The sequence below is a fragment of the Macrobrachium nipponense genome, chromosome 1 (genome assembly GCF_015104395.2).
Source record: "Macrobrachium nipponense isolate FS-2020 chromosome 1, ASM1510439v2, whole genome shotgun sequence".
In the NCBI taxonomy this organism is placed as follows: Eukaryota; Metazoa; Arthropoda; class Malacostraca; order Decapoda; family Palaemonidae; genus Macrobrachium; species Macrobrachium nipponense.
The window spans coordinates 132904457-132914265 of NC_087200.1; the positions used below are offsets into that span (position 1 = coordinate 132904457).

Here is a 9809-nt window from a genome sequence, read left to right on the forward strand (position 1 = left end):
GATTTTTGGCATTATGCCAAGCACTGAGGCAACAATAAAAGGAATGACAATGGTTGCAGCAAAGAACCTTAAGTAATGCCTACATTACGCAGAATGAGGGGCACTGACGGCACTAACCCCCTACGGGGAAGCCTACTTTTGCATTGTGAATCAGCTGCGACTATCGGCGAGATAAACACCATGGATAAACTCTGATTCACGTAGAGAGGACCATCTTAAGTTGAGTTTTTCTTAATCTCTTCAGGATCGCTGTAATGAAGAGACATGTTGGTAACTAAGTTTTTTTTTTTTGGCAGTTGGAATCTAATTTTTTTCTTTAATCTCCTCACCATTTTTGGCAAAGTGGATTTCGGATACAGGGAACAGATGATCTGAATTTAAACGATCAATTTTGGATACATCACACAAATATTGTGGCTTAGTAAAGTCACGACTCAGAGCCCTCCAAAGGGGTCATTCCTTCTCTGGCGGGCCCTTGCACGTTTTCTAAATTAGATGCTTTTTATATTTTATAATTGTCTTTTAGTGCTTTCTCATCAGTATCGTAGCATTGACAGAATAGGAGAGTCTTTAGTACTTTTATAAATTTGCTTTCTTCTTGAATGATCTTCACTTCGGGCGGTATTTTGTTGTATAATCTTGGTGCGCAATGTTCAGATGGTCTCTTACCCGACTTACAATTTGTTCTAAGCTCAAATAGCCTATATGCTTCACTTGCATGTCTGATCACAATATACATTTCAGGTCTAAAGAAACTTTAGCAGTTTCTTATATAAATCTTTTCCCAAATGGCGGGGTTATTCTGTCACAGTAACGTAATTCTTTTGTTAATCTGGCGGCTCTATTTTGTACTCTTTGCAATTTCCTTAGTAGGTAGTTAGGAAGACCGTAGTATATAACGTTGCACTAGTGAAGCCTAGAAATCATTTGGTTACAAATTACTCTTTTCAGAGTATCTTCGTTTTAAAACTAATCTGATGAACACTATGTTTCTAATATGATAGTTACTACAGGCTTTTACAATGTGCAATATATGATTTTTCATCGATATTTTATAATCAATAGATACACCTAAGTTCCTCACTGCACCTATATTGTTTATGGATGACGAGCCAATAGTTATTCTTTTGAAGTGTTCATATTTTCGCAGTGCTCTATTAGATCCACAAACCATACACTCACTTTTATCTTCATTGAGTTTTACTTTCTTCGCCGACTTCCATCTTTTTATATCTTTCATTATTGCATCAATTTTACTAATGGCATCTTCTACCGTTTCGAGAGGAAAATAGAAATGACTATCATCAGCATACAGTTTATAACTAACCTTGTGTTTGTTTAGGATTCTAGATAGTTCGATCGTATATAAATACCAAATAGCAGTGGACGCAGGAAGCTACTTTTGGGGTACTCCTCTAATTAAGCCTTTCTTTTCTTATTTCACGTTTGACATAACCATTGTAACCTTCCTGATTTATAAGTAGCTTTTGTACCGTTTGAGTACATTATCTTCATGATGGATATTTTGCGTAGGTTAACTGTAATAGATGAATGTAATTTTTTTTGAAGAGAACATCTTGGGCAAGAAAGAGAATTTTAAGCAAATTTACCTCTCTGTATAAATCATTTTCGTTAAAAACTAACATCACCATAACCAGGAACTCGCAATTACACCCCAATTATGCTCAGATTTAGTAGTAAGATTACCTGCCGCCATACAGACCAATAAACGTAGCCAAATTACCGCACTTGTAGGTTAATTACCCTACCTTTGGCAATACTGGGTGGGTGTAGAATGCGGGAAAGCATCATTGGCATTAAAGCAGATTTAATTCAATGGCCAGTAGCATTTACTATGCTTATAAACCTACATATATTTCACTTATTCGAGAGCAAACTCTCATTCGGCAATGTATACTTTTCTTACATATCTGTAAAATGTAAATTTCCAATAGTAAATAAATCAGCGCAAACTTTATTGAATGTATTTTACGTGTTTCTTATGTACTAATTTATATGCATACCTACACTGTACCCGAGCATTTCTTTAATCCTTCAGTCTATAAAATGAGGTACTTGAGAGTTTTCCTTTTTCGTATGAGGTTATTTCCTAATTGAAGTCTGTCATATTTCTTAGCGTATGAATTACTTTACCATATACGCCAGTATAAGAACTTCGATTTTTCATTGATTACGTATACAGATCTGTCGAATCTTCTTCCTTTTCTTTTGGATTAGCTGACCTTATGCCATCACGGCCTCTTTCTCCTGAGCAGCCTGCAATCATAGCTGCTACTTCCGTTTCAAATGATATTGTCATGAGACAACAGTGACCTGGCTGTGAATCTTGTAAATTACATTATTAAAAATCACTTATATGGTAGAGTTAATTTTTTTGTAATAAATGTGAGTTTTTTTATGTTGACGAAGCAAATTAATTAAGCTCCAGTAACTGCTCTGGAAGGCTTACTTCCATCTTAAACTAGAAATGAATCACGTACAGATTGTCTTGGTCATGGCTTTGGAATCCCCTTTTCCGTTTCTGTGTTTCGTCCTTTCAGAAGCAGTCATACGGTTCCTTAACCTTCACCCCTCAAGACTATTTCCGCAAGAGAATTCTCTCCAGCCCTAGAATTGGACCTTCCGTGAAAAGTGATAGAAGAATCCCTCCTATGCCGGCAATAAATATGACTCCTACGATTTCGATGATCTGAAAAAGGTACAAAAGGGATCGAGATACATAACTGTATATCTGTATAGGGTTTACTATTCTATGATTATTAGACACATGACTTGTTAAAAGAGGAAAAATACGTATATGCAAATGTAGGTGCACACACACACATCACCTAAATAGTCACAACTTCACTGTATATATATATATATATATATATATATATATATATATATATATATGTGTGTGTGTGTGTATATATATATATATATATATATATATATATATATATATATATATATATATAAATAAAGTTATTCATACTACTCGTGTTAGGCTTCAATATGACGGAATGGTTTAGATATCTGTTTTAAATTTCCAAAGTATAAGCTTTCGTAGACATCAGTCTTCTTTACTAGGCACTCTGGAAGTTAAAGTACTCTAATTATCCCATGTTATTGATACCTATTGCGCGTAGTATGGACATGTATGTATATATGTGTAAGTTTAAATCATCAAGGTACGGGTAACTGAGAGGCGTAACTTATTGAGGTGTGAATAATAGGGATGTGCACCTTATTACAGTAATAATAATAATAATAATAATAATAATAATAATAATAATAATAATAATAAGGTGAGAGAATAAAATGAATACTACGTGCACGCAGTTTATATATATATATATATATATATATATATATATATATATATATATATACTATATATATTATATATAATATATATATATATATATATATATATATATATAGTATATATATATATATATATATATATATAGTTATGAACTGAGGCCTTCAACCTCTCCGCAATTCTTTTTATTTTCATTTTTTAGTTACAATTTAAATAAATACATTACAAAAGCCATTGAAAAGATATTTTAAAAAGAATTGTTCTATAAACTCAGCAGTTATCAAAGTTTTTCATCACATGAAAAGGCACAATATGTGTCATGGTTTATTGAAGCAAAATTGGAGACATATACACAGTGAAACTACGGAACTAATTTTGGAAGAGATCCACCATCACGTCCATCAGTTCGTGCATGGCACAAGAAATTTATGGAGACAGGGACAATGTGGATAAAGGGAGAAGGGGACAACAAAGAACATCTGAGGGAAAACATCGATCGTGTAAGACAAGCTTTTGATCGTTCTCATACAAATTCCAACCAAACTGCTGCCAGATTTTTACAGCTGCCACGTTTATCATTGCACAAAGTCTTACACAGGAACTTGCAATTGTATCTTATAAAATACAACTACTCATACAGGCTCTGAAGCAAAAGGATAAATAAAAATGAAAATAGTTTGCAGTTAACATGCTGGAACAGATTTATGAGGATGAAATACTCCTCACCTGAGTTTGCTTTAACGATGAGGCAACCTTTCAAGTTTAAGGTAAACTGAATACACATAATGTGAGAATCTGGGGATCAGAACATCATGGCGACTAGGGAACTTCACCGAGATAGTCCAAAGGTGAATGTGTGGTGTGGGATCATGTGCAATCGAATCGTTGGTTCATTTTTCTTTGGTGATACATCAATTACTGCTGAAGTTTATTGAATATGTGGCACCACAACTAGATGACCTTCAACCAACCATCATTTTCCAGTAACAAAGGTACACCACCACATTGGGGACTCCATGTTCATGGGTTTCTAAATAAAACATTTCCAGACTGGCAGATTGGAGGGGCTGGCCCAATTTCCCGACCACCTCATTCACCAGATATCTGTCTCCTGGACTTCTTTCTATGGGGTCATGTTATAGATATCATGTATCAGACAAAGATACGGGACATCAATGATCTCATGCAAAAGATCACTGATGCCATTGCAACCATTGGTGAGGCTATACTGCAGCGAACATGGCAAGAAATCAAGTACCGTCATCTTGATGTGCTTTGTGCAAAGACTAGTGCTCATATAGAAAAGTATAAAATGAGGCAAAGTTTTCTATAAATACACTTAATTTTGCAATAATTTTCACATACTTGTCTGTTCATTTTTTTTAATTCTAAAGAGACTTTATGGACCCCCTGTATATTTATACATATATTTATATATATATAATATATACATATATATATATATATATATATATGTATATATATATATATAATATATATATATATATATATATATATATATATATATATATTATTATATATATGGCACATAGCAATCTTTTAATTCTTTTCCCTGAAGCCACATATCATGAAAGGGGTGGCTCCAGGAATAACCAGCTAAGATTCTATAATAAAGAGAGACGTACCTTGTTGAGATGTGAAAAATAAGGAGCTATACATCATATTAGCGTTAAGGATTCCTTGGAGAGAGAGAGCCACTAGGAAGATGCAGTAGGTGACTCGATTAAGCGGCTGGAAGGAGGGATGAGACAGGAAGCTGTTCACCGGACCTGTTTTCGTGGGAGAGGGAAGAAGCGATAATTGGGACTGATTGACTTAGTACATTGTTACTAAAATTGAAGTCGACAACCTCTAGGTGATTGACGCCGTGATGAAATTTAAAAGAAAATAAAAAAAAAGAAACATTTTAAATTTTCCTAAAGCAAATATATATATAAATATCAAATACACACATACACACAGCCACACACAACACACACACACACACACACACACACACATATATATATATATATATATATATATATATATATATCACACACACACACACACATATATATATATATAAGTCATATCACATTTCCGTGATTCATATACATATATCAAGCTACAATATCCTTTAATATCTAATTCGCTCTACCTCGGAATTAATATATTTTCATATGTGCTTAACCGAAGGGGAATTTTTTTCTCGATAATAGACTTGCCTGGACCAGGGCGCGAACCCATGGATCCTTTCAAATCCAGGAACGTCAGTGAAGCTTTTACCTACTACACCACCGCGAGAGGTGGTGTAGTAGGTAAAAGCTTCACTGACGTTCCTGGATTTGAAAGGATCCATGGGTTTGCGCCCTGGTCCAGGCAAGTCTATTATCGAGAAAAAAAAAAAAAAATCCCCTTCAGTTAAGCATATATGAAAATATATTAATTCCGAGGTAGAGCGAATTAGATATTAAAGGACATTGTAGCTCGATATATATATATATATATATATATATATATATATATATATATATGTATATTTAAAAGCGAATACCACAATGAAATGATAGGCAAAAATCCAAGCTCTTTCGTCTTTACTAAGACCATTGTCGTAGTAAAGACAATTTTCCTGTGATATTCGCTTACTTAATGAAGTGATTTTTTAAGCATGTATACAATAAAACAAAATCATATCTGCAAATAAATATATGCTATACATAAAAACAGCTCTACAAGGTTTATTTCAATCCTCCCCGAGAATCGTAGCAAGGATAAAGTGTCCATCTCTGTCACAGGATTAATAGAGCACAGGGTTAGACCGCTTCTGACCAAAATAGGACAATCTCGCGCATGACGTCACGTGGCTGATCTGACTGAGGTTCAGGTAAAAAAAAAGTCATCAGTCATTATTTGACCCCACCAGAGTGAAGAACGAGGAAACTATCACTCAGTACCTGGAGTTTACAGGGACCTCTCTCACACAAGGTCGTGAAAGAGATAGAGAATGTCCCATAGTGACCCTTAATTTATTTGTTTTCTTGGTTTTCTTTTATGGCCACCTACCGATGACGTCACAAATATGCGCAGTAACGATGGGACAGTCTACCCCTGTCTGTATTCTATTAATCCTGCTCTGTCACGCCCCCAGGAATGGGACATTCGACCGGTAAATGTCTCAGTCAAGGGGTTTTCACTAGGGTTCTAAACCGGTCAAGAATAACCAGTTAATAATCTGTTGAAGATTTTTTGTTCATAACCTGTTACTAGACCTTTTTAACCGGTTAATCGTTTATCATTCATTTCAGACCACATCAAGTTGATTAGTACTAAATTGTAACTACCATTTTTGTTCTTCAAGATAGAATCTTGATTCAATATCAGGCATTATTAAGAGCAGACATACAATATGTTATGTTACTTTATATTCTGATTAATAAACCCATTATCATAAAAAGGGAATGTTTCTTTTATACTGAATGAATAAATGAATACTCAACATTTTCGTTTTCTTTGCCCTTCAACCACTTTTGATTTGCATTTTTTAATCGGTTAATAACAGGTTATGAAATTTCCAGACGATTATTATGCGGTTTTGTATTTTCCTGTTAATTTTGAACCCTAGTTTTCACATGACATCAAGAACTCACGCATGAGTTGTTCATGTTCAGCCCTTTCCCTGCTACACATGGCTTCCAGTCTTCGTGGTCAATGACGTAATGCTGCAACCACAATGAGAAATGGAAAGCGTACGAGAATGGCAAATGGAAAGAATACCGAAGGAAGAAAACGAAGGGTTGAGAACAGAGGGAAGGAAGATCAATGCGAGTCATAAGACAAACTTGATGACCTGAAAGTGAGGGAAACAATAATATGTGAATGATAGAGAAATATAAGAAAGAAATGGGATAACGTGGAAGAAGAAGAAGAAAGAATGGGAATAGTATTAGGCAAGAAGCTAAATTAGAAGAAATGCAAATAATGTAAAAGACATAGGCGGGGATAGAGAAAGGGGTTGGGGGACAGATAATGAAAGAATGTAAGAATTCAAATCAAAGAAATGGAAAGGGCAGAGAGAGAGAGAGAGAGAGAGAGAGAAGAGAGATAATTAATCAATGAAGTGCATGAGGTGAATGACGAAATAAACGACAGGAGAAAGAATATGATAAAAGTATCGAAAATAAACTGTTATCATTATTTTATCAAGCCTATCAATCCTCAGCATCATTTCTATCAATAACAAAGTGGAAAAAAGAGTTCTTCCAAAATTCTTTAACTGCATGCTACACTAAGTACTAAAATGGCATCGTCATCGTCGTTAGTATTATTACCATGGGCCTCATCAGCATCATTGTCAATGACTCACCTCCATACCCATAATGACAGGCAAAGACGACCCACGAGACTGCCAGTGCCCAGACGAGGGAATGAAGGGACCCGTAGAAAATACTCGGTGCCCATTCGTATTCAATCAGGTCTGTTGTCATCTGGTTGTACCTGTACATCCCGAAAACCACTGCTATCCCAAAGCCAGTAGCCGCTATCCAGCCCAGGACTACCTGCCACTGAAGAAAATGTAGTATAACATTAAAACTTGTCTGAAGTGAAAGAACATTTATTGCCCATGAAGTAGAATAAAAATAAAACTTGTCTGAAGTAAAACAATATTTATTGCCCAGCAGTACAGTTGTCAGTGAAGTGGAATATCATTGAAAGGTCTTTGAAGTGAAAGAATATTTATTACATATGAAGAAGAACTTCATTAATGCTTGTCTGAAGTAAAAGAATATTTATTGCCCATCAGTGAAACTGCTCTGAGGTAAAAGAATATTTGTGACCGATGAAGTATAATGTCATTGAAACATGTCTAAAGCAAAAGAATATTCATTGTCAATGACATAGAATAACATTGAAACTTGTTTGAAGTAAAAGAATATTTATTGCTCTAGAAGTAGGAAATCAATAAAGCTTGTCTGAAGTAAAAGAACATTTATCTCCCATAAAGTAGAACACGAATAAAACTTGACTGAAGTAAAAGAATATTTATTGCCAATGAAGTGGAATATCATTGAAACTTGACTGAAGGAAAAGAATATTTATTGCTCATAAAGTAGAAAAATACTGAAACATGTCTGAAACAAACAAATATTTATTGCTCATGAAATAGAACAACACTGAAACTTGTCTGAAGTAAAAGAATATTTATTGCCCAAAAAATAGGACAGCATTAAAACTCGTCTGAAAAGAAAATGTATTGCCCATGAAATAGAAGATATTAAAACTTGTTTGAAGTAAAAGAATATCATTCTCCATGAAAATGAACAACTCTTTCCAGAGAACCACAAGGCTAACGCCTCAATTACACCTATCAAGTCACATGTATTCAGGTTCAAACTTGGCGCCTTATAGTACCCCCATCTAACTTAGATCGCAGACAAGAAAAATTTTGAACCAATCACACATGAAGTAGGTTTCCTGGACTCTTTGTGTCCTGCCGCCGTTTGCTTGCAACAGACGATGTTTTCTGTAAGTCTCAGATTTTTTTTATATTAGTACATGATAGAGTTCTTGATCTAACTGCCAACCCTACACTTTTCTGTGCGAGGGGGGGGGGGGGGGGGGGTCGGTTAGCCTGAAAACAACCTCATTTATTTGGTTTTGAGTCCTTCATGAAGGGTGTAGTTTCTGGTCTAGATGTTTTACTATCTCATTTGTTTTATTTCATTTATACATATGTGCATAGATGAAAAATATTGTTCGCGTGAATTATTAGTTGTTTGCATTACCGTCATTTAGTATGCAATCATTGACACAATGGACAGAAGTTACCTGCTGTGGCAAATATTAGATACGACAGAAATGTCATATCTTAATGATGTGTCTACTGTCATTTATCCTAACGATTGTTTCTGCAGTTCGTTTGTCTGAATGATCGTTTCTGTTGATAGTTCAGAGTTCAGTAGTCCAAATCGTGTCTCTATAATCCCCTTTTGCAGCCTTTCCTTCAGGTAACATTTCGATGATACTAAATATTCTTAATTCAGTGAAAGCTATCTTTAAGCTCGTTGTTCACTGCTGAATGTTAATAATGAGACCAAAATTAATTCCTCCTGTGAAATAAGTCTTAACCAAAGACGCTTAAATTTCTAGCGACTCAGAAGACTGAAGATAATGATGGTAAGGTTAGTAAAGCTGAAGAATGTAGGACTGAAGACAAACAGGTTTTAAAGGAAAATAATGAGAACAAATTTCACATTTCCAGTGATATTAGTCTTGATCGAAGCCATTTATATTTCTAACGACTCAAAATAATGAAAACACTGGCAAGGTTTAAAGCCTAAAGATTTAGGATAAGACTTACTGGCTTCAAAAGAATCTCCTTCTTGTTCGTTCGAAGGAAGTAAGCTAAGGCCATCCCGACCAAGTAAGGCGAGGCTCTGCACCAAGGTGCGTAGTACACCAGTTTGTGATGAAGACTGGT

The 9809-nt window shown here is 34.9% G+C and overlaps 1 pseudogene; it reads right to left on the bottom strand.

The window, feature by feature from the left end:
• Nucleotides 1-2557: 2557 nt before the first annotated feature.
• LOC135218941 (nose resistant to fluoxetine protein 6-like) overlaps nt 2558-9809 on the bottom strand; it is a 45657-nt pseudogene continuing 38405 nt past the window's right edge.